The sequence below is a fragment of the Molossus molossus genome, unplaced genomic scaffold (genome assembly GCF_014108415.1).
Source record: "Molossus molossus isolate mMolMol1 unplaced genomic scaffold, mMolMol1.p scaffold_m16_p_17, whole genome shotgun sequence".
Lineage (NCBI taxonomy): Eukaryota > Metazoa > Chordata > Mammalia > Chiroptera > Molossidae > Molossus > Molossus molossus.
The window spans coordinates 17,648,547-17,676,050 of NW_023425352.1; positions in this window are offsets into that span (position 1 = coordinate 17,648,547).

The window sequence follows — 27,504 nt, forward strand, 5'->3', positions numbered from 1 at the left end:
CACATACCCAGGTTGTGGGCCCAATCCCCAGTGTGGGGCATGCAGGAGGCAGCCAATCGATGTTCTCTCTCATCAATGTTTCTATCTCTCCCTCTCCCTTCCTCTCTCTCTAAAATCCATAAAGGAAAAAAATACCTGTAGAATGCTAGTCTGAGTTCTATGAATTATACAAATGTAGTCTTATTAATAGAAGTAGCCTTTGTACTCGAAAACAGGAGGAAATCACTTAGCCTACAGGATCTCTGATGTCTTATCTCCAAAGCAGATCTGAGATAAGAAAGTTGCATGCTATGTCCAGAGTTTCTGTTCCATATTGGAGCCGCATCCAATCCAGCATCGGGCTTGCTTAGCTTGTGTTCCCAGCTGCCGTCTGTCCATTGCACGTGGGGTCCACATGGCCATGGGACCTTCGGCACATTGCTGAGCAGAAGAGGAGAGAAGCACAGTGCTTTGTTTCCAATCTTAAGGAGAAAGCATTCAGTATTCTACCACTCAGTATATGATCTTAGCTGTAGATTTCTCACAGATGCTCAATATTATATTAAGGAAATTCCCTTCTATTTTTACTTTCTGAGAGTTTTTATAATGAATAAAAATTGAATTTTCCAAGTTTATTTCTGCCAATAGTGAAACGATCACATGGTTAAATAAATTCTTGCAATATTCCTTATTGTTAACTCATTCCAGCAATTAGTTCTTTTAGGTCACACCCTTGATACGTTTGTTCTTAAACGCCACACATTTTGTGCAGAATAGTAAAGACTGAGATAAACAGCTTTTATCCCTGGAAATGGGCACATTTTTATTTCTGCTTGTTTTTCAGTAATAGATTTTGATTTAATATAGTTATTATTTGTACTGATATTGAGCTTTTTGTTGCTGTGGTTACTATCAGTGTATCATCGCTTTTCAGATTCTTGTAGTTACATCTTGTATCCTAAAAGAGGGCTGCTTTCTGGAGGTTTGGTTTTGTTTGTTGTGTCTTGTTTTGAATGCTGCTCCCCCCCCCCCCCCCCCCAGCTTCTCGGCTTCATTGGCCCTGTATCCTGGGTTTGGGTTGCAGCCTGCACGGTGGTTCTGAGCCCAGCACACAGTCCTGTCTCTGGCCCAGGACAGGGCCTCTTTGTTTCTGTTCTCTTCCCTCAGTTCCAACGGGTCTCAACCGGTGTCATAAGTAAAAAGTGTTTTGTTTTTTTCCCCACATAGATGAAAGCTTTTGTGCTCTAGAGGAGAGAGGAGGAATTCTATCCTCTGCTTGAATTCCTGGTATACTTCCCCAGCTCTGGAGCATATAGAACTCTTTATTTTTCCCAGTCTTTTCTGTGAGCACACAGTGGAGCTCATGGAGAAAAAAAAATTATATTTCTGAAAAGGGTGTCAATCCTCAATTTCTATGGCTTCCGGGGGCTTCACACTCAACAGTTCATGATCAGTTTCTACCAATTTAACCAATGACCATTGCTGAACTCTGTTATTGGTGTCCACCTGCGTCTATGCCAGGTTTAGCCAGTCCTCAAATCTCATTTATCCCTACGTGCATGAGTCCCTCCTCCAGTTTTGGGCCAGATATTTGCCTTGAAAACTCAGATTTCTGATTAAGTAAAAACAAAAAAAAATCATTTTCGTCTGGGGTAATTTTTGTGGCTAGGCTCAGCATAATGCTCTTTCTCTCCCCATGCATCCTAATTAATTCTGGAATAATGGACCCACATTGAACTCTTGGAATAAACAGAAGGTGGACTAATTTATAATAAAACTGCCTGCCATGAATTGCTAGTCTCCAGTTTCACATTTGTAAGGAACTCGGTTTTGAGTTCACTGGCAGCACCATCTAGGATCCCAAACTTTAAATATCTGGTCTCTAGGGACACTTCTGGTATTAAGGTATATATCAAGGTCCAATAAGAAAAATGGAAATCACATCAGATAATTCAACACTGAACATTTCACTCTGTTAAATCACATACAGAATGTTGACAGTGCAGAAGTGGAATCACGGAAGTAATAATGGCAGAAAGTAGCTATCACCCATCAGGATGGAGGAACAATTAAAGACAGACAGTTATCAGAACTGAGAATTTCAGAGGATGGGGCTTGAAGAGATGAATCTGAGGCCAGTGAGCAGAGACTGGCCCCCGGTTGCTCCTGGTATCACAAGAACTTGAAGAAGAGACGTCTCGGAACTAAGAATAAAGTTTTTTGAGGTAATTGTTTAACTATGGCCCAAACTCAGACCTTAAGAGGGGTCTGGTGGGCGTGGTTTTCAGTTTCCAAGGAGAGAGGGCTGCTCAGTCTAACTAGCGTTTCTCCTCGTGCGGGCGGGAAAGGCTGCTTCTGAGAGTGTGGAAAGCAGGTGAGGCAGACCTCAGGTGCTGCTGTTGGGGTCAAGTCCTTTGTTGGGGTCATGCTGGCGGGTAGCAGATAAAAGAAGACTGTGCCCTTTCTTCTCCCTCTAGAGCGTCACTTCTCTTGGTAGAATCTAAAAGGAAGCCACCTACAGGGGAGACTTAGGTTTGCCTACTTCCTTTCTAACATCTTAGAGTAAATAAAGGTAAGTAGTTAACAGATAACAGCATTAATATTTCTAATATACATAAGCTTTAAAAGGCATAATGTCACATCCGACCATATTTTGTGTAAAATTTGGGGGGTATATATAAATTCAAGGAAAAGGAGAATATTAAGGAGGTTTGTGTGTGGAAGAGAAATAAACCTAAATATAGTCATAGGTTACATTTATATATATACTATAGAAGTATAATAGATGTGTTTGCATTGTTTTATTATCTATGATTTTAGTTAAGAAAAACCTGGTGCATATGTATTCGTGTGTGAATGAGTCCAGGTACACCTGTGTATACATTTTTTTATATTCTTACCCTTCCCACAGTATATAAATTTAAACAGTGAGTTTAACTTGGACTCACATCTACTCCAATTCAAAGCAATTTTCATTCATTTTGTAATAAAATTATCTTTCTAAGTATAAGTTAAAGCAATATAACAAACCATTACATAAAAAGGGTATCAAACAAACATAAAACATAAAAATATTAGGTAATGAGAGCTTAGTGAAATTACTTTATAAGAAGTCTTTTTCTAAGTCATTTATCTCTCTTGATAAAACATTGCCCGGGAATGCAAAGGTAATGTCATTTGCCCAATAAAAAAAAGAGCAGAGCCATTTGATATTTCTCATTCTATGTCTCATTATTATTCCTGTATAAGCCACAAAAATATGGGAGATGGAGACATATTAACCCCTCCATAGGAAATGAAAGAAATCAGGAGTGTTTTTTAATAATCAAATATTATATATAAATCATGTTCTCTGGAATAAAGACAAATAGGGAAAATGGGTTGTACTGAAAAGGTTTAAGAGAGATAAATAAGAGGGAAAGTAAACAGCTGGAGTTTGAAAATTGAACTACAAATTGGCAGGCAGAAATTCTGGACTCTTCTCAAGCTCCTATGTCTATAAATGATCACACCGTTAATTGCCAAGTAATCCAGAGCAATCACAAGGTAGTGCTACAGAATAATTTGGATTCATAAGCAAGGATTTATTAAATGAAACTTGCCAGGCTGAAAAATTCTGCTAGGAAGTTTGGAGGTAGAATGTATTATTAAAATTCTGCCCCTCTAGTGTAGTCCTTGATTGATGAGCATGTTTAGGGGATCTGAATAAGAAACAAAAGATAAGGGAAAACAATCCCTTCCACAAATTACAGATACTATCTCTGGTTAAAGAATATATTCTTAACACCAAACATAGCTATTTGTTTTTAGAAAGACCAGTGTGGTCAAACTAATAAAGAACCGATTTTGAAATCCTGCATGATTTAGTTGGGAAATATAACTCATTCCCATGTATGTTGCTCTTGGAAATTTAGGAAAATATTGTCAGATTCAAAAATGTGGCCATCACACTTCCATCTGATACTGATGATAACTTCCCAAAATTTTGGTTTCTCAGTGCTGATATTTTTTATAACAAATCAATCTTTACAGGATTCCTTAACTAACACGGGGTTTGGAATCCACTGAATGTTTTAGACTCAAAATCAGTGTCCTTGGCTTGAGCCATGCAAGGCTTGTCTGGATCACTACTGTTTGTGATCCAAGGTTCTTGAGGCGTACCTGAGTTACCAGCTCTGAGGCTGGACAGCTCTTAGCTGTCAGATATGACCTGGGGGCTGACTGAGTCAGTAACTCCACTGAGCCAGGAAAGGTCACCTACCTCACAATCTCCTCATCGATCGCTCCCCTGTTCATCTTTGCTAACACTGGGCCCCGGCATCCCATATCTTCACAAGGGAAACTCACGTTCACTGAACATCTACAGAAGACCAGACCCTGACATACAAGATTCAGCCCCTTCCCTCAGGATGAGGACCGTCTTCTGAGAGGAGACAGGCATACAGGAAGGGAAAAGGAGGTTTCCTAGCACAGGCTATAATAAAGGTATGCCCAGTGTTTAATGGAAACCCATTGGAGGAATGAGCATGAGATATGACAGTAGAATTCTGGCCCAAAATGCGTCTTAAAAGATGTATTGTTTACGTCTTAAAATAGGGCCTTCAGAAACAGAAAAATGAGGGCACCGAATTATTAGTGTCAATACTTAATGTTGTGGAGTGTGTGTGCCGGTAACTACGCTACCTTACCTGCACACAATACTGCATCCAACACCCTGGACAACCCCGAGGTAGATGGCACCACTATTTCCATTTTACAAATGAGAAAGGGCAGCTTAGTGAGAGTAAGTGTGAACTCAGCATTCAGAAATACCATGAGTGCGCCTCCCGTACATCATAAACAGTGATTTCCAACCTTTTTCATCTCATGGCACACATAAACTAATTCCCACTATTCTGCAGCATACCAAATAAATCACATTTTTTTTGCCAAACTGACAAAAAATTGGTATAATTTTGTTTTACAAATGTATATATATATATATATATATATATATATATATATGCAATTACCTATCCTTTTTGCTCCACAGTTACTTTTTAAAAGTTCAAGTGCCTATGTTTGTATATAAGGATTTCTTGTACCAAGAAGTAACCAATCAGACATAACCTTATTATGCGATGTAACCAATTAGATGTGACTCTGTCCTATGAACCTATGTATTTATGGGTCATGACAAAGCATTCACACTGGACGGCTAGTGTGCTGGCTGTTGTAATTTTTTATGTGACAGTCTAAGGGAAAAGAGGTAGTGCCCCTTGACTAAATAGTGAGGTATTGCATGTTTTAAAATTTCTTACAGCACACAGGCTGAAAATTGCTGTCATAAATCAATGGGGTATCTTCCCCCACCCCTTAAATCTGGGCTAACCTTTTACTTTCTTCGGACAAAAGAATACATTAGGAGCTCGGAGCCAGGGTCTCAAGAGGCCTTGAAAGCTTTCACTTTGTCTCTGGGAACATCACACTGTCGTGATAAGAAGTCGCCACTGATTTGCGGGAGCATGAAAGGTGACATGGAGAAAAGTCCCAAGCGTTCCAGCCAAGGCCACTTCAGAGCAGCCGGTCCCCAGCTGGCACACCAGCCGCAGCACCACAGGGTCCTGGGGACCGTTCCACTGACCTGCAGTCTCACCAGCATAGTACTCGCTTGTTGTTTCAATCCACTCGTTCTTGAAGTATTTTGCTGACTGATAAAACCTCTTTTACTGCTTAAATTATCTTTGGAGTTTTCAGGGGAAAAGAATGAGAACACAAGCTCTAAAAAATTCAGTAATATTAAATAAATGTTCAGTTATATCAAAATGTGGCCCTCATGTTTGATTATGCATATGGATGTTGATGCATGCCCTATTTATATATGTATGTGGTTTGAACCAAATAGAACACAAATGTCACCATATTAAAGAGAGCTGATTTCTGGAATCTGATGTAATTTAGAAAGAGTGACAGCCATGCAGACCCTCAGAAAAGGCAGACCCATGGCTAACTCACACTCTACACATTCGTTACTATCCAGACCCAGAGCAGGAGTCCCCTTGTTCTCCACTTCCCTTTATGATTGTTTTTTCCTATTTTTTTGAGAGCTCATGATCTCTCTTTATAATAGTGAGCAACTTATTCCTTGAAGAGAACAAATATATTCAAATAAATTTTTACCCAATAGTCATAAAATGATTGTACTCTGCCTCCTCAATCTCCAGTCTCTTCAACTTCCCTTTAATTTTATTTTAATTAAGAGGGGATTCTGATACAAGCAGTGGTACATGTACACAATGGAATACTATGCAAAGAGTAAGAGATCTTACCCTTTAAGATAACATGGAGAGATATGGAGAGTATTATCCTAAGTAAAACAAGCCAATCAGAGAAAGACAAATATCGCATGATCTCATTTATTTGTGGAATATAATGAACAAAACAAAACGATGAACAAAATAGACCCAAAGACATAGAAGTAGGGTCCAGACTGACAAACCTCAGAAGGGGGGAGGGGAGATGAACCACAGAACTTATATGCATGTACGTGTAAACAAGGACATGGAAAATGCTGGGGACGGGGCGGGGGTGGATCATTGGGAGGAGGGTGTCAATGGGGGAAAAAAGAGAAACATCTGTAAGAAAATTAATAAAAAACATTAAAAATAAATAAATAAAAGAAGATTCTGATAAAAGATGTTATGTTGACCACATGTGTTCTTCTCTGACCCGGAGCCCAGGAGAGCAGACCTATGGATGACCGTCCTTGCGCAGCTTCCACACGCCATGTTGGAGATCCTTCTGCATCCATCCAGCTAGTTGACTGGATAGAAGGTATTTCTCAGTGAAAGATTTTCAGTCAACCATCTCATTGACTTTTGGCACAGCCTTCTACCATTGTGTTCAAACTGGTCTGGGCCTTAAGTATCACTCCCATCAATTCTGCACTATTCTCAGGCACTAAGCAACCTGAGGTTCAGCGAGTGGATCGTTGTCACCTACAACCACATAAGGGGCATCTGCTCAGAGCTGCTGCCTCTGACTGCCCCAGCCTATGTGGCTGATCAGTCCTTGTTACTAAGGACACAGGACTCGCCTCTGCTCTGATGTCACCATTGCTCTGTGAGGCCCCCAGACTTCTGTCTCTTTTGATTTGATTCTTTTGCTCTTTCTCCACATCTTTCTTTTTTTTTTTTTTTATCCTCACCCGAGGACACTTTTTTTTTTTTTTTTAGATATTTTGTTCAGATAGAGTGGGAGGGAGAGAGAGAGAGAGAGAAACATCGATGTGAAAGGGACACATCGATGTGAAAGGGACACATCGAGTGGTTGCCACCCACACAACCCAACCAGGGCCGGGGACAAACTGCAACCGAGGTACGTGCCCTTAGCGGGAACCGAACCCGGGTCTCTCGGGACCGCAGACCGACGCTCTAACCGCTGAGCCAAACCAGCCAGGGCCCCACATCTTTCTTAACAGTCCCAATTCTGACTGACAAATTCAAGGAGACGAGCAAAAATATGCATGGTCCTTGCATTCATGAAACTCGTTCTTTTTAAGTTGGATCGATAATGTTCACTTGTAACTTTCTATGCCCTAAAGGGGAGTGGAAGTCTCCCACAGGTGCCAACCTAAAGGACTGCAAGAAGCATGTGACCACACACTGAAAGAAACACTTCTCATTTAACCCCCACCCCACCAGTGAGCACACCTGGTCTGATAGGGACCCCTGTAGACGCTCTCACTCCAACGGGAAAATCCAAACTGGCACAACCAGATTCATATGTATTTAGGGTCTTTGCTCTTCAGAATACAAAAGTATTAAAAAGACAGATAACAAATGTTGGCAAGGGTGTGGAGAAATTGGAACCCTCGTGCACTGCTGGTGGGAATGTAAACTGGTATAGCTGCTTTGGAAAATAGTTAAAAGTATTTTCAATACTTAAACATAGAGTTATTACATGAGCCAGCAATTTCTTCACCAAGTATATACCCAAGAGAATTAAGATTATATGTCCACAAACGTGGATATACATGTTCATAGCAGCTTTATTCATAGCAGACAAAGTCTATAAATAATCCAAATGTCGCCCTGGCCAGTTTGGCTCAGCGGTTAGAGCGTCGGCCTGCGGTCCGGAGAGACCCGGGTTCAGTTCCCGCTAAGGGCACGTACTTCGGTTGCAGTTTGTCCCTGGCCCTGGTTGGTCGTGCGGGTGGCAGCCACTCGATGTGTCCCTTCACGTCGATGTTTCTCTCTCTCTCTCTCTCTTCCTCTCTCTCCCTCCCACTCTATCTGTACAAAAAATATCCTCGGGTGAGGATAAAAAATAATAATAATAATAATCCAAATGTCCACAAATGAATAAATGAAATGTGACGTAGTCACCCAATGGAATATTAATTTGGGCAATAAAGATATGAAGTAATGACACATGCTACAACTTAGATGGACCTTGGAAACACTGTACTAAGTGCAAGAGGCCAGACACACAAAAGCCCATGTCCTACAACTCCACTTAAATGAAATGTCCAGAACTGACAAAGCCACGGAGACAGATATAGATGAGTAAGGGCGGTTAGCAAAAATGGGAAGATTCGGCTGATGGCCAAGAAACACAGCATTTCTCTTTGGGACAATGAAAATGTCCTAAAACTAATTGTGGTGGTGGATGGTCAACTGTGTGAATATACTACAAGCCAGTGAATTATACAATTATACACTTAAGGGTGAGTTGTATAGTAAGTGAATCATATCTCAATAAAGCTGTTTGGAAAAAAATAAAGAAAACAAGATGAGTCTTTATATGTCCAGAATATTCACTGCAGATTTTCCTTAAATGTTGAACTGTGTTAACGAATTACCAGGATGGGTATGAAGTTCAGTTTATAGAACCTATTACTCTAGCATAAAGAAAACCCGTAGGTGTGAGAATTGAGTGGATTATATTGCCACCCATGGTCCAGTGAGATCTCTTTTCTAAGAGAAGTCCCATAAATCTGCCAACCTGACTTTCTCCGAGAGGACTTCCAGGTGCAGGGATAATGTGTAGCTCTAGAAAGGTCTCTTACAATTACCTCCCTGAGAGTCGGCCTTTGTAGGAGCGGATCCACCCTTAATGGCTTTTCACAGAGATGAAATTAAGGAGCACAGCAAATCAAATACAGTCAGAAATGATCCCGGGGTCCAGAAGAGTCTCACTCCCAGCCAATCTGTGCTACCTGAAGCTTTTAGGGACTTCTTTTTCTTCTTAAAAAAATGTGTGTACACACACACACACACACACACCCTTCCTCATCAGAAGTTGTGCAGCCTAGTCAGTGATTACCCTTAGGAAAGACAGAGTGTGACCAGGCTGCAGGAGCCAGCACAAGAGAGGAGGTTGGGAGGCGGTTGGGAATAAGAGAGGTGCTATTGCATTCCGGTCCACCCTGCATATGGGGGTGTAACCTGTGTATCTGACAGTCTATCACCAGTATCCCTATGAAGATCAAGTGCATTTTTTTTTCTGTTTCCAAAAAAGTTTGGCTTCAGTTAATACTAGGTTTAAAATAGCAAATGTTGGCTCTGGTGCTTTGTGGGAAATCTTCAATACCATCTTTATTTTGGGTTCCCAGGTGCTGGTACTGTGGGGTCTCCCAGGAAACTCTATCTTCATTCAAGTTACAGTTCAATCTGTGACCTAGACCCACCACCAGCTATGAGTTGGCCATGTCTGCCCTGGAGTTAGAGCTCATGGGGTGTCCTCTGATCACCAGCGCCTCCATCTGTTGCTGACTCTTCCCCTGATATCAGGCGCTTGTCTCCAGCTTTGTATCTGTCCTCCCTGGCCCACGACCACCACCTTGTGCTGCAGTCTGACCTGGCATCAAATCACGGGACACTGTTCCTGTAATTTAGGAGATTACATACAGTCTATGTACAGAGAGAGGGTGTATGTGTGTGTGTGTGTGTGTGTGTGTGTGTGTAAAATTATTAAGAAGTTAGGGAAAACAAAGTTGTTAAGAAATGTAATAAGAAAATGCACTAGTTTTAGAATTTTAAAAAATGACCTTGAAATCATACTGGAAAGATGATACAGGTTAAGCCACTGGTTTCTCTAAGTCTCATTTTCTTAATCTGAAAAGTGGGCAGAGAGTGTAGCAGTTATAGCCTTGTCCTGAAGATAAAGCAGTAAGATGTATGAAATTGCTGCAAATGGAGGGCAGGCTTTGATAATAATGATTTATGGGATCCCTGGAGGGGGAGAGCAGCCTTTAATTTTGCGTGGGTTCTAATCTGAGGTTTACTTCCTTCCTCATGAGAGAGGTGCCCTATCTTCTCACCATTTCCCTCTGCAGGACTAAAGTCTCCCTTCCAGCTCTTTCCAACCAGAAAGCAATCAGGGCAAGCTCTGAGCATCCCAAAATGTGAATCTGCCAGTCGCTTGCTCTTCTCTCCGCATTTTCCGTAGGATTAAGGCAGCTGACCCTCAGAACAGGCTCCAGCTACACAGCTCAGTTACGTGGAAGATGCACCCTGGGGCACTTGCAGCCACCAATGGAGAGAATTTGGAAAATTAGCTTGGGAAACTGGGAAGAAGTGATAAGGGCTGCCCGTTTGCATTTTCCAAACTTCTGGAAGCTAAGACAACCACTTAAATGACGAATAGGTAAATGTGTGCTTGGCAGGTGTGGCTCAGTGGATTGAGTGTTGTCTTATGCACCAAGAGGTCACGGGTTAAATTCCCAGTCAGGGCACATGCCCAGGTTGCAGGCTCAATCCCAGTGTGCAGGAGGCAGCCAATAGATGTTTCTCTCTCACACTGATGTTTCTATCTCTCCCTCTCCCTCCTTCTCTCTCTAAAAAATCAATAAAAACATATTTTTAAAATAAAAGTAAATGGTCCTGGCCAGTTTGTTCAGTGGTTAGAGCTTTGGCCCGAGGACAAATGAGTTTCGGGTTCGATTCCGGTCAAGGGCACGTACCTCGGTTACAGTTCGTCCCCTGCCCTGGTCGGGTCATGAGGGAGGCAACCAGTCGGTATGTCTCTCTCACATCAATGTTTCTCTCTCTCTCCCTCCCTCTCACTCTATCTGATGATAAATAGAAAAATATCCACAGATGAGGATTGGAAAAAAAAAAAATAGCCCTGGCCGGTTTGGCTCAGCGGTTAGAGCGTTGGCCTGCGGTACAGAGAAAAAAAAGAAATAGGTCAATGTTTGGCTCCCCTGCAAGAGTTATGGTATTATTAAATAAATTACAACAAGTAAGGACCAGTCCCTTCCATGCACACAGCATCCCCCCGGCCTGACTGCATGTAAACAAGCCTTGTTCCGCTGAGGCAGCCTTGCCGATGCGTGACCCCCGGCGAACAGACACTTGCACTTCGCCTGAAGGTTATCTGGCAACGCAGCTACCTTTGTCTGAGGCTAGAGTATGCTGCAAAGATGTGCCCTCGCCCAGGATGGTATAACTGGTCCCAATCTCAGCATCTGAATGGAGCTTTCTACCACTGACACCCTGATATATTATAAAATCAGTAGCTGATTTGTTTGAGATCCCAAGACACATTTCTCAGATTTCTTCTTCCTGACCACCATGGTGTCCCTCCCATTAATCAAAGGACAATTTCCTTGGGATATTTTCCCTTTCCACTCTAACTCTCCCATTCTTACTGACCTCACCCCTACTCCTCAGAGTAGACCAAGAAAGGACATAGTATAAGCATTTACCCTTTGTAGTGACTTTCAGGTAGGAAGGTGGAATCACTGACAGTATTTGGGTTTCATTATGTATGTCACTGAAACCAGCAGGGATGATCTAGGGCACTTCATTAAGGGAGATTCCAAATTAATATCTAGACTCAAAGATGGGGCTGTGGTGGGGAGCAAAGTGCCGAGAGGGAGATGCAGCGATCGGTTATCAACGGTCACTATACATTTAGGCAGCCCTTCTCCTCAAAAACAGTCTCCACTGTCTTAGAACTTTGAGCCAAACTTTAAAGGGACTTCCATTAGTCTTGTTATAATGTGTCAGCGAGATACCAGAGACGCACAGCCAAATTGTGAAGGAGCTTTATTCTCGCCGGCGGGCTGCGGAGGGTGTAGTCTCCCCTCAGATCAGCAGCCCTTCTTGCTGGTCTGATTTTAAAGACAGAAGCCCCATCCCCCCCCCCCAGAGGACGGGTACAATAGTGGGCGTGACAGCAATTACAGAAGTCAAAATTAGCATTATTCACCTGCTCACCACTGCCTGCAAATGTCTGCAATTACCAGTACTCCGCACTGCAAATGCCTCCCAACACGTGGGGCAAATATAATCTTAGGCAAAATTCCTTTACTTCTAGGGGTGATTAACCTATTATTGGAAAAATATCGGGGAAGGTTCATTGATGATAAAAATGGAGTTATTTAGTCGCCTCAGCCAAGAGGCTACATAAGAATGGAATCCAGTCCCCTTAGCCTCGGGGCCCAGGCCAGCCTCTCTCTCTGCTTCATTAGTGGGGAAGGACAGAGCCCTGTGTCCATGGCTGTCTCAGTGGGACAAAACAAGGGGGTGTTTCCACGCATTTTGGCCAACAAAATTCTACTTGCGTGGAAAACACTGGTCTTAAGTTATTACAATGTATTTAGTCATAGCACAAGTCTTGCTTTCAAAGTAGGAAATATTATTTCTTCCATTTTCTTTCTGTCACTCATAAAAAGACAAGTCCTCTAAAGATTCTGGCGGGAGGCATTTCCACTTCAGTGTGAGGTAGAGTGGGCATCTGGGTCTTCAGCGTGAGACATAGGTTTCAACTTGAATGCCTTCTCTAGTGATTAAAGCTGCCTGGGGCAATGTAACTAAGAGGGTACTGAGATTTAGTCCTGGCTCAGAGGGGTGGGGATGCGTAAGTCAAGCACTTGCTTATCAACATCTGCCTTAGGCAAAAGACTGGATAGAAAACTGTCTTATAGTGTTGATTAATAAAAAGAACAGATTTTTGTTTTGTAAAAAGAATATCCAAGATACAGTTCTACAGCCAGCTCTGCTTCTGACAAATTGTCTGATCTTGGTCAAGTCCTGTTATCATTTGGGCTTTGACCAGTACCTGGGGCATTATTAATGCATAGAATGATAGAGTATTTTTTATTTCCTTTGAAATTTTATTTGACAAAAAGGCTTATAACAATTACATATACCCTTCATCCAGATCCCCCAGATGTTAACATGTTCTCTCTTGTATTTTCTTTCTTGTGTGCATGCACATGAGTGTGCTCTTACTCTTACTTGCTCTTTCTCTCTCTGTCTCCCTCACCCCTACCGTCTCTCTAACTCTCTTCTCTCTGTCTCTCACATGTGTCTGTCTATGCATCAGCCCAGCATCTATTTATCACAATTATACATGTGTATAATTTTGAAGCATTCAAGAATAATAAATTAAAAATAGAACTACTAAATAATCCAGAAATCCCACTTCTAGGTATCTATCCAAAGGAAATAATATCAGTATCTTAAAGAGATCTCAGCCCTCCCGTTATTCACTGCAGTATTATTCACAATAGCCAAGATATGGGAACTACCCAAGTGTCTGATGAATTAATGAATAAAGATAAGGTGTTATATACACACAATGGAATACTATTCAGCTTTAAAAAGGAAGGGAATCTTGCCATTTGCAACAATCTAGATAAATCTAGAGGACATCATGCTAAGTGAAATAAGTCAGACACAGAAACACAAATACTGTGTGATCTCACTTCTTATGTAAAAATCTAAAAAAGTATGACTCACAGAAGCAGAGAGTAGGATGGTGGTCGCCAGTGGCTGGGGCTGTGGTGGGAGGGGAGAATGTTGGTCAAAGGTACAAATTTTCAGTTATAAGATGAATAATATACAACGCAGGGATCTAATATACAACACGGTGACTATAGTTAATAATAATGTATTGTTTGCTTTAAACTTGTTAGGAGAGTAAATCTTCAGTGCCCCCCACACACACACACACACACTGGCAGCGCTTAGAAGTTGGATGTGTTAATTAGCTTGATTATGGTAATTATTTCACAATGTATATGCATATCAAACACGTTAATTATATACAACTTTTATTTGTCAATTATACCTCCATAAAGCTGGGAAAAAAATAAATTATAGATGGGATGCCTCTTTATCCCTTCACAATACATTTGCTAAGAATAAGGACATTCTCACCCTGGCCGGTTTGGCTCAGCAGTTAGAGCATAGGTCTCCGGACCAGAGAGTCCTGGGTTCGGTTCCTGCAGGGGACACATACCTCAGTTGCAGTTTGTCCCCAGGCCCGGTTGGGGTTGTGTAGGTGGCAGCCACTTGATGTGTCTCTCTCACATTGATGTTTCTCTCTCTCTCTTCCTCCTTCTCTCCCTCCCACTCTATCTGAAGATGAATGCAAAAAAGTCCTCAGGTGAGGATTAAACAAAAAAGAATAAGGACATTCTCTTACATAACCACAGTGCAATTATCAAACTAAGGAAATTAATATTGAGTCAATATTCTTTAGTTTCACAACTGTCCCAGTGAGTTCCAAAGTAAGTATCATTTAATCTGCTGCTTTCAGTTCTCATATTTCTTTAGTTGCCTTTAATCTGAAAGTGTTTTAACATTTTTCTTTCATGACTGACATTTTTGAAGAGTTCAAAACCAGCTTTTTATCAAATTTCCCCAAATTTGGGGTTGCCTGATGTTTCCCAACGATTAGATTTGGTAATTATTGGCTGGGATATTATGTAAGTGATATACTGTCCTTCTCAGTGCATTGTCCCAAGACACATGATGTTGATTTATTGAATTCCTGGTGGTACTAACAATGATCACTCCGTGTCTCCAAGGTACACTTACTACTTCCCCTTTGTTAATTAGTAACTTGTTAAGATATGTTTGGAAACTGTTATAGATGGACTGTATCCCCCTAAATTCATATGTTGAATATCGAAACCTCAATGTGCTTGTATTTGGAGGCAGAACCTTTGGGAAGTTTTAGCTTAAAATGAGGGCATGAATGCAGCCCCCATGCTGAAACTCGTGTCCATATAAGAAGAAAGAGAAAGAGCCCTGGCTGGTGTGGCTGTTGGTTGGGTGTCATCCCATGCACCGAAAGATTACCTGTTCAATTCCCAGGTTGCTGGAAGGTTCCACGGCAGGGACATGCAGGAGGCCGCCTCTGATGGTTCACTTTCACATCGATGTTTCTCTCCACCCCCTTCCTTTCTCTAAAAATCAATAAATCTCTTTTGAAAAGATGAAGAACAAGAGTGCTTTTTCTTTCCCTATTTCCTTCCCCCACTGCCCAGCCATGTGGGGACACAGCGAGAAGATGATTGTTTACAAGCCAGGAAAATAAACCTCACTAGGAACTGACTCTGTTGGCACCTCCATCTCAGACGTTCTAGCCTCCAGAACTGTGAGAAACGCGTGTCTGCTGTTGACCTCATCCAGGCTCTGTTCTTTTGTTCTGGCAGCCCAAGGGAAGACAGAAAATAAGCAAATATCCTCTTACTCATCCATATTTCTTCCACTAGTGTCAACATCTATCAGTGATTTTTGCCTGAAGCAATAATTATAATGATGGCAGCCAATTGGTAGTTTTCTAATTCCATCATTCCCACTACATTTACTGCTTGGATTCTTATTGTACGAAAGAACTCTTTCTTCTTATTTATTTATGTATTTATATGCAAGGGGACTCATGAATTACTCCTTTTACTGTATGCATTCAAAATGCATTGCTATCATTGTTGATCGAGATGTGCTCAGTGGTTTAGGATTGAGCAACTGGTTCTCCATGGAGCTCACATTCTCTGAGTTCTTCTCTACTTTATGGCAATGAATAATATTCTAGGCATATCTTGTTCTGTTTCACCGTATCCCTGATATCAGGCATTTCTCCAAAGAACCCTAGATTCTTTAAGTGGAAAATAGTATGAGAAACCTCAAGGTGTGCTCATTGCCACTAGGGTATCATTGCTTCTAGGAGCTCTCATGCATAGAGTTAGGAACTATATGCATATATAAAAATGTATTCACAGACACATACATACTTATACATTTGTATTTATATGTATCTCTTCACACATCTGCATTTATAAATATATGTAAATGCATGCAACCATACACACATGTGCATATATATACATATACAACTAAAAACATATACAACTATTTATGAACCTATAAATATTAAAATCATAAGTTTACAATGATACCTCTAATTCCAATCTAGTTCTACAGAGTGTATAATATCCTTCCCTTTCACAATTTATAACTTCTTTTTATGACAATGAGACATCTGGTTTACTTTATTTTACAATACTGTTACTTATGTGCTTAGACCTAGAACACACAGAAAGTCATTTTCAGAATCGTTAACCCCTCACTTTATAAAAAAGAAACCTACTAACCACAGTCCCACTTATTTTTAGAATAAATGTTGTATTTAGCCTGAGGCATATCATATAAATACAATTGAAAAGTTACCTGATTTAGTTCTTTTTTCTCTCCCTCCAGTGTGGTTACATTATTTCTCCAAATATGGTTCATAAAATGTGCTTTTATTTGTAGTCTGCTTTAGCCTTCTTCCCCTCCTACATTTTTGTAACATGGTTGTAAAAGTTAGACTCTTCAAAATGCTCTTCAGAGAACCATTATTCCCCATGCTATACTTCTATATTTTCTCTTTCTCACCCATGTCATGTAAGTAACAAATTTCATTAATCTCTAGTTTCTTTTTCTTGTATTTCCATATGCACTATTAAAAGATCCAGACATGTTTTCTCATTTCCTCATCTTTCTCACACAAAGAATAGCATACAGTGTGTAATTTTGTGCATTTTGATTTTTTTCACTTAATTGACTGTCATAGAGATCTTTCTCGTCCCATTTCTTGAAATCTGGCTGCATTGTGTTCCCTTGTGTGCATACATCGCAGTTACTGAACCTCTCTTCTATGTATGAACACACAGGTTGTTTCCAATATTTTGCATTTGTAACCAGTTCTGCAATGAATAAATACCCTATGCACATGAATTTTCTTATTTTTTTGTGATATGTCTTCAAGGTAAATTCCTAGAGGTTGGATTGCTGGGATACAATATGAATATACATGTAGTTGTATTGAATATTGACAAATTCTCCCTAACTTTATCATGAAAGTGTATTCCAGACAGTATCATGTGAGTATCAGAAAGACGGTTTCTCCACATCTTCATCAACAGAGTATGTTTGCACACTTTTTATTTTTTGACACTCTGATACATGAGAACTAGTTACCCCAAATAGTTGTATTTTCTGTTTTTCCTATTAAGGAAGAAATAAAATATATTTTAATATATTTATATACTTTTTAGGAATTATCTGTTAATGTCTTTTGCCCACTTTTCTATCATATTTTTAATACATTTTTATTGATTTCAGAGAGAGAAATGGAGACGAAGAGAGAGAAACATTGATGAGAGAAAAACATTGATCAGTTGTTCCCTGCATGCCCTCCACTGGGGATCAAACCTGCAACCTGGGCATGTGCCCTGACTGGAAATCGAACTGGTGACCACCTGGTGCACGGGACAATGCTCAACCAAGCGAGCCACACTGGCCAGGCTCTATCATATTTTTTTTATATTTTTATGCATATTGAATTATTTATACTTAAGGATACTTATTCTTCATGTGATATACATATAGCAAGTGTCTTATCATTTTTCATCTGTGTCTAGATATGGGATTTTTTTTTTGCCATGCAATTATTATTTTGCTGTCAATTTTATGCCAAGTTTATTAATATCTTATTCTGTTGCATCTTGACATTAAAACACTTTAGATATTTTTATTTTATCCCCATTAAATAGATGAGAAAATTGAGCTCCAGAGAGACCGAATTATCCAGACACACACACACACACACACATACACACTTGCACACATATAGAAAAATTATAGTTAGTTATAATTTAATTTTTGTATTGCTAGAACATACAATAGAAATGATTGACCCTGTCAGGAAAATTATTGTAAATATTTCTAAGTGAGTAAGAAATGAGCTGGGGTTTTAAGAATTTTGCTCTATGCCCTGGCTGGTTTGGCTCAGCAGTTGGAGCGTCGGCCTGCAGTCCGGAGAGACCCGGGTTCGGTTCCCACTAAGGGCACGTACCTCGGTTGCAGTTTGTCCCCGGCCCTGGTTGGTCGTGCGAGTGGCAGCCACTCGATGTGTCCCTTCACGTTGATGTTTCTCTCTCTCTCTCCCTTCCTCTCTCTTCCTCCCACTCTATCTATACAAAAAATGGAAAAATATTCTCGGGTGAGGATAAAAAAAAAAGAATTTTGCTCTGGGTTTGAGATTCTAAGCTTTTTTTTCTAAGCCTTTAGTTCCACTTTTATCAAATCAAGTCAGTGCAGATCTTAGGTTCTCTTAGTAGGTGCCCTAGAGATCGGCAAAAATTTTTTTTTTTATCCTCACTGAAGGACTTTTTTTTTTTTTTTTTTTGCATTTATCATCAGATAGAGTGGGAGGGAGAGAGGGAGGGAGAGAGAGAGAAACATCAAGGTATGAGAAACATATTGACTGGCTGCCACCCACAGGACCCCAACCGGGCCGGGGACAAACTGCACCGAGGTACCTGCCCTTAGCGGGAACCGGACCCAGATCGGTCTGATCCACGGGCCGGCACTCTAACCACTGAGCCAAACCGGCCAGGGCAAGTTCGGCAATATGTTAAGGATGAGCACGTGTTAATTGGAAGGTGGTTGATGGGAAGCAGAATTGTGGATCAGAAAGAAGTCACTGTGTCTGCAGAAACCGTGATGAAGACAAGGAACATAAGGAAGACTGGTGGTTTGTCACAATGAAAGAAAGGGCAGATGTACAATGTGTGAGCCTTGGAAAGAGAGGTTGGCTCATTGATGTGACTCTCGGAGACCATTTAAGCTGGGAAAAGAGAGATGATGCGATCTTGTTCTGCAAAGCATCTAACTCGTGGTGACATGGAGACGTGTTATTGTGCGGCAAATGTGGATCGTAGAGACCAATGCAGAAGCTCCTGAATGGCCAGGCTTTTGCTAGAAGTGTTGATGATAGAGGTTCCCTAATTCAAATTTTAATTACTGAGTTCCTGCTATATGCCAGGCCCTGAGTTGGGGGCTAAACATGGAAAGAGGTAGATAGATATGAAGAATACTTAAGAGCTAAAGTAGACAATACATGTTGGTAGACTGCATAGGAAGTATAAGAAGGGCTACTGTAAGGGTGACACCAAAGTTTCTTGCTTGTGGAAAACAAAACATATAGTGGTTTTAAAGGAGACCTGTTTTTGGAAAGAATTCAGGCTGGACATTTTGACAGTTTTTAAAGACATCTTTTGAGAGATGTCAAAGGTTCAGCTGGTCAAGTGGGTCTGGAGGTCAAGGGAACATCTGAGTCAAAAATGCAGGTCAGTTTGTGAGTTACCTGCAGAGAGCTGGCGTTCAAAGATGTTGGTGTAGCTGAGATCCCCCAAGGTCAGCACACAGAGGACGGAAGAGCTGAGATTTCAGTGAGCCTCCAGGAACACCTGTTTAACCGCTGCAGGTGGAGAGAAATTAACTTGGCCTGAGACAGAAGAAGGGAGATGGAATAACATGGAATCCTACAAACGGACTGGCTATAGTTTTTAAAGTTCAGATGTATTGATAATGTCCAATACTTCTTTCTAGAAGTCAAGTAGAAGTAGACAACTATTCACTAGGTTTAGTGACATGGAGCTCATTCTTGACTTTGGTGAGAACTGGGAATTAAGAGAGAGGAGAGGAAGTAGAGGAGACTAGAAAATTTGGCTGTAAAGAGGGAAAAGAAAGATTGGAAGTTGTATATATATGTGTGTGTGTGTGTATATATATATATATATATATATACACACACACACACACACATAAGTATGTATAAATTTTTTACATTGTGTCCTTTTTATTTATTTAAATATCAATTGCCTTTTTTAAAATTAATTATTTAATATTTTATTACAGATGTCTCTCCTTTTCTCCCCACCGACTCCCTCCTCCCGCTCCTGTCCACCACGCCTTCGCCCGCGAAAAACAGCGGATGGGAAACAGTGCCACGGAGCGTGCGGAGGGGCCTGGAGGGGACAGGAGGGGCCTGGAGGGGACAGGAGGGGCCTGGAGGGGACAGGAGGGGGCAGGAGGGGACAGGAGGGGACAGGAGGGGCCTGGAGGGGGCAGGAGGGGACAGAAGGGGGCAGGAGGGGACAGGAGGGGCCTGGAGGGACAGGAGGAGACGCGCAGCGGGCGTGCGAGTTCTCGCAGCTGCGCGGCGCTGGGAAGCTGCATATTCTTGTCAATGAAAACATTCCGGTTCGCTCCGGGCCTGAGGTTTTCTTTTCTTCCTTAAGTTCCCCGTGTTATCAAACCGTGTAGGTGCAGATCTTAGTAGGTGCCCCTAGAGATCAGTTAAGAAACGCACCCGGGTTTGGAAATACACCTGGAGATCTTCCTCTTAGCAAATCATCTCCGGGAGTAAGTGCCCAGGTTGCTGTTGGAAGGGTTCCCAGTACAGAAAGATAACATTTAACAATCAGCAGAAGGGGTTTATCTTTATTAACCAAAGTGCAGCTCTGGGGAACATCTCAATATGAATAAACGATGTTTTCGCTCACGCAGCCAGCATCCCTAAGTAACAAACCAGGGCTTTACATGGCAACCACGGTGACAGTTCCGTCTTCCTAAAAACTGTCTCATTAACCAGCGCTGTCTCCTTTCTTAGCATTCACTCACGTAATGGTGCTCCTTGAATAAACACAAACTACTGGAAACAGATACATATTCTTTATGATCCCCCAAACCCTGCCTCTCTAAGGCTCCTTTTGTTTTTATTGGGTGAGTTTTATTGTGGAAAAAGGTTGCAAACTGAGACGTGTCACTTTCTGACGGCAGTAATTTAGCATCTAACAAGCAAAACTTGTAAGCCTCGGAGAAGCACAGTAGCTCAGGAGCTGATGATGCTGGGCGTGCAGATGAGGTTCAGGCGAGAGGAAGCAGATGTGACTATGAAACAGAAATCAGAGTGAGAACCCGTTCTCCAGTGTGTATGTGTGAAGGGACAAAGAGGAAACGCGGAATCCGAATCGTTGCAAGATGTTAAACCAACTAGACAAGCAACTAGTGTCATGGCAGCAATGTTAATAAAATAATAATCATGATATTGATATTAGCCCTCATAACAGGTGCCATAAACCATGGGCTGTAAGCTCATCACATTTCATCATTACCTTAAAAATTGTGCAAATGCCTTAACTTCTTGAAACTCCAGTTATAAGTCTGAAAATTGAAATAAAAATGACTGAAGTCACAAAACAAGCTTCAAGTCATGGAGGTGAGTTTTAAATTCATATTTTAAAACAATGTTTTATTGATTTTCTTAGAGAGAGAGGGAGGGAGAAAGACATAGAAACATCAACGTGAGAAACATCCATCGGTTGCCTCCTGCATACCCCCTACTGGGGATCAAGCCTGTAACCCAGGCATGTGCTCCGATTGGGAATCGAACCAGGACCTCTCAGTCCATGGGACAGTGCTCCATCCACTGGGCCACACCAACCGGCTAAATTCAGATTTATTGTTGAAACTTTCAACCATCATGTTCTTCATTGAACTTGTAATCAGGATCTTTCCATACACGGCTACGAGTCATCTATGTGACTCAGTAAGGGAGACATTAAGTAAGAAAGAGATTTACTACATACATTGCCCCATGTTGAAAACGAGAAGATTAAACTAGAAAAATTCTCTGATCCTATTCAGAACTAACCATTTACCCTATTTACATTGCTTGCAACTTCCACAAAAAGGCTACCTCTTCATTTCCTACTCTGGCCAAAATGGAAAACAAAACCTAAACAGTCCTTCACATCTAAAGACCAGGATGCAGGGAACCGAAAGATGGCAGCGGAGTGAAGGGAGCTACACAGACCGTCTCCCAGAACCAAACTGGAATTACAACTATAACACAGACAAATCGACGGGAAAAAGCAACAGAAAAGCAGCTTGCGAGGACCAGACAATGAGGGACACTGACTGCATCCCGGTAGGCTTGCGAAGGCGCGAGACAGGGCGCGAGACGGGGCTGGGAGCCCACGGTCGGCAGCTCGGCAGCGGCCTCAGCTGGGAGCGGCGCCCTCGGGTCACACTCCCAGGCGGCCCCACAGCGCAGCCGGGACAGAGGCTGAAACAGCCACAGCCACTCACCTTGGGCTCCGGCAGAGGGAGGGCAGACTGGACTGGAACTGTGTCGGGACACTCGGGATTTGGAGGGCGCTCAGAGCTTTGGCTGAGTGCAGCCACTCAGGACGGTGGCCACATTGCTCCTTCCCAGGGCTCTGGGGAGAGGCAGCAGCCCCTCCCTCGGAGATCCAACCCCACCCTGTGGGCCATTGAAGTGCTAATTGAGGCTCACTAAGAACCAGCATCTGCCCCACCCTCGTGAAAGCCCCTTGGCTGAGCACCAGAGGGAGTTTTTCAATCAACTGACAACCCAAAACTCATCAATTAACCTAGACTGCTAGCCTCCAGGCAAAAAGCTAGAGGATAACAGCACGTTTCCTGGGCTGGCAACTTTAACCAGGAAAGTAAGACTTGACAGTGGTGTTCAACGTGGGTCCTCCCTCGCTCATCTAAACACAGGAGAGGGAGCCACAAACATCAGAACACCAACACCCACAGGGAGAACTTGACAGGCTCCAAAGCCCACAGTGATAGCCAAAATGGTGAAACACAGAAACAGAAGCCAAATGAAAGAGCAAGACACCTCCACCGAAGATGAGATCAATGTGGAGCAATTAGGCATGTTAACAGAGCTAGAATTCAGAGCCATGATCTTGAGGAAGCTGAACAGCATGAGTAAGGACATAGAGACACTGAAAATAAGCCAACTGGAAATTAAAAACCAACAAGAAGAGATAAAAAATGACATATCAGAAATGAAAAACACATTGGAAGGTTTAAAAAGCAGAGTAGGGGAAGCTGAGGACCGGATCAGTGAATTAGAAGACAGGGTAGAAAAAATCAACCAATCAGAAAAACAAAAGGAAAAAACGATTAAAAAACAGGAAGACAGCTTAAGAGAACTATGGGACAACTGGAAACGTAATAATATTCGCATCATAGGAGTCCCTGAAGAAGAAGAAAAGGAGCAAGGGATAGAGAATATATTCAAAAAAATAGTGAGAGAAAACTTCCCTAATTTGGTGAAGGAAGAAGGCATTCAAGTTCAAGAAGCACAGAGAGTCCCAAGTAAGAAGAACCCAAACAGGCCCACACCAAGACACATAGTAATTAAAATACCACAAATTAAAGACAAAGAGAGAATCCTAAAAGCAGCAAGAGATAAGCAACAGGTTACCTACAAAGGGAACCCCATAAGGCTCTCAAAGGGAACCCCATAAGGCTCTCAGCTGACTTCTCACAAGAAACACTACAGGCCAGAAGGGAATGGCATGAAGTAATCAAAGTCATGAAAAACAAGAATCTGAATCCAAGACTACTCTACCCAGCAAGGCTATCATTCAAAATAGAAGATGAAATAAAGAGCTTCCCAGACAAAAAAAGGCTAAGGGAATACATTAGCACCAAACCAGCACTGCAAGAAATGTTAAAAGGACTGCTGTAATTAGCAGTAGAAATGGGAAGAAAAATAGAACCACACTAAACAAAAATGGCAATAAATAAGTACATATCAATAATCACCTTAAACGTAAATGGATTGAATGCTCCCATAAAGAGACACAGAGTAGCTGATTGGATAAGAAAGCATGACTCATCTATATGTTGTTTACAAGAGACCCACCTCTCAACAAAAGACTCACATAGGTTGAAAGTGAAGGGATGGAAAAAAATTTTCCAAGCAAATGGAAAGCAAAAAAAAAGCTGGGGTAGCAATTCTCATATCTGATAAAATAGATTTCAAAATGAAGACCATAACTAGAGACAAAGACAGCCACTACATAATATTGAAAGGATCTATCCAACAGGAAGATATAACTTTGATAAACATATATGCACCCAATATAGGAGCACCAAAATATATTAAAAATGTTCTGGAGGACTTCCAAGGAGAAATCGACAACAATACAATCATAGCAGGGGACTTCAACACCCCATTGACAGCACTGGATAGATCCTCTAGGCAAAAAATTAGCAAGGAAACAGAGACTCTAAATGAAGCACTAGACCAAATGGATTTAATAGATATCTACAGAGAATTACACCCCAAAACTACAGAATACACATTCTTCTCAAGTGCACATGGGACATTCTCAAAGATAGACCACATGATAGGACACAAACTAAATCTCTACAAGTTCAAGAAGATTGAAATCATATCAAGCATCTTCTCAGATCACAATGGCATGAAACTAGAAATCAATTGCAACAAGAACATGCAAAGACATTTCAACACATGGAGGCTAAATAGCATGTTACTAAACAATGAATGGGTCACCGAGGAGATCGAGGAAGAAATTAAAAACTTCCTGGAAACCAATGAAAATGAACACACAACAACACAAAATCTATGGGATGCAGCGAAAGCAGTTCTGAGAGGGAAGTTCATAGCACTACAGGCCTACCTCAAAAAACAAGAAAATTTCTAATTGAGTGTCTAACCTCACAACTTAAAGAATTAGAAAGCAAACAAAAAGAAAACCCCAGAGCAAGTAGAAGGAAGGAAATAGTAAAGATCAGAGCAGAAATAAATGACATAGAGACCAAAAAAACAATTCAAAGGATCAGTGAAACAAAGAGCTGGTTTTTCGAAAAGATAAACAAGATTGATGGACCCTTAGCTAGACTCACCATGAAACAAAGAGAGAGAACCCAAATACACAAAATCAGAAATGAAAGAGGAGAAGTAACAACCAACACCACGGAAATACAAAAGATCGTTAACAACTACTATGAACAACTATATGGCAACAAATTCGACAATCTAAGCAAAATGGACAAATTTCTAGAAACACACAGTCTCCCAAAACTATCCCCGGAAGAGATAGAAAACTTGAACAGACCAATAACAACTAAGGAAATTGAAGAGGTAATCAAAACTCTCCCAGCAAACAAAAGCCCAGGCCCAGATGGTTTCACGGGGGAGTTTTACCGAATATTCAAAAAAGAACTAACACCCATTCTCCTCAAACTATTTCAAAAAATTCAAGAGGAAGGAAGACTTCCAAACATGTTCTATGAGGCCAGCATAATTCTAATTCCAAAACCAGAAAAAGACACTACGAAGAAAGAAAACTACAGGCCAATATCCCTGATGAACATAGACGCCAAAATCCTGAACAAAATATTAGCAAATCGGATCCAGAAATACATCAAAAAAATTATTCACCATGATCAAGTGGGATTCATTCCAGGGATGCAAGGCTGGTACAATATTCGCAAATCAATAAACGTGATACACCACATAAACAAAATGAAGAATAAAAACCACATGATCATATCAATAGATGCTGAAAAAGCATTCGACAAAATCCAGCATCCATTTCTGATAAAAACGCTCAGCAATGTAGGAATAGAGGGATCATATCTCGACATAATAAAGGCCATATATGAAAGACCTACAGCCGACATCATACTCAATGGACAGAAACTAAAAACATTTCCATTAAGAACAGGAACAAGACAGGGATGTCCACTTTCGCCACTCTTATTTAACATTGTACTGGAAGTCTTAGCCACAGCAATCAGACATGAAGAAAAAATAAAAGGGATCCAAATTGGAAAGGAGGAAGTGAAACTGTCATTATTTGCAGATGACATGATATTGTACATAGAAAACCCTAAAGACTCCATCAGAAATCTATTAGACTTAATAAATGAATTTGGCAAACTAGCAGGATACAAAATTAACGTCAAGAAATCAACGGCATTCTTGTACATCAATGATGAACTCACAGAAAGAGAAACTGAAAAAACAATCCCATTTACCATCGCGCCAAAAAAATTACGATACCTAGGAATAAACTTAACCAAAGAAGTAAAGGACCTATTTTCAGAAAACTACAGGTCATTGAAAAAAGAAATAGAGGAAGATATAAAAAAGTGGAAGCACATAGCCTGTTCATGGATTGGAAGAATTAACATCATTAAAATGTCCATACTACCCAAAGCAACCTATAGATTCAATGCAATCCCCATCAAAATACCAACGACATATTTCATAGAACTAGAACAAATACTTCAAAAATTCATATGGAACCAAAAAAGACCCTGAATAGCCACAGCAATCTTGAAAAAGAAGAACAAAGTAGGTGGGATCACAATACCAGATATCAGGTTATACTACAAAGCGACTGTAACCAAAACAGCCTGGTACTGGCACAAGAACAGGCATATAGACCAGTGGAACAGAACTGAAAACCCAGAAATGGACCCAAGGCAATACGCTCAATTAATATTTGACAAAGGTGGCAAGAGCATACAGTGGAGTAAAGACAGCCTCTTTAATAAATGGTGTTGGGAAAATTGGACAGCTACATGCAAAAAAATGAAACTAGACCATCAACTTACACCATACACAAAAATAAACTCAAAATGGATAAAAGACTTAAATGTGACCCATGAATCCATAAAAATTCTAGAAGAAAATGTAGGCAACAAAATTTCGGACATCATACGGAGCAGAATTTTCACTGATACATCACCTAAGGCAACAGAAATAAAGGAGAAAATGAATACATGGGACTACATCAAACTAAAAAGCTTCTGCACAGCAAAAGAAACAATCATCAAAATGGAAAGGCAACCCACTGTATGGGAGAACATCATTGCCAATGATGTATCAGATAAGGGGTTAATTTCCAATATATACAGAGTGCTCATACAACTCCACAAAAGGAAGACAAAGAACCCAATTAAAAAATGGGCAGACGAGCTGAATAGACACCTCTCCAAACAGGACATACAAATGGCCAAGAGACATATGAAGAAATGCTCAACATCACTAATCATCAGAGAGATGCAAATTAAAACAACAATGAGGTATCACCTCACACCTGTCAGAATGGCCGCCATCAACAAATCATCAAACAACAAGTGTTGGCGAGGGTGTGGAGAAAAGGGGACACTAATACACTGCTTGTGGGAATGCAGACTGGTGCAGCCGCTATGGAAAACAATATGGTGCTACCTCAAAAAATTAAAAATTGAACTTCCATTTGACCCAGTGATCCCACTGCTGGGAATATACCCTAAGAAGCCTGAAACACCAATCAGGAAGAATATATGTACCCCCATGTTCATAGCAGCACTATTTACAATAGCTAAGATCTGGAAACAGCCCAAGTGTCCACCAGTAGACGAATGGATAAAAAAGCTGTGGTACATATACACAATGGAGTACTATGCAGCGGTAAGAAAGAAAGATCTCTTATCCTTTGAGACGACATGGAGGGACCTGGAAAGTATTATCCTAAGTGAAAGAAGCCAAGCAGAAAAAGACAAATACCACATGATCTCACTTATATATGGAATATAATGAACATAACAGTCTGAGGAATACAGTAGACCC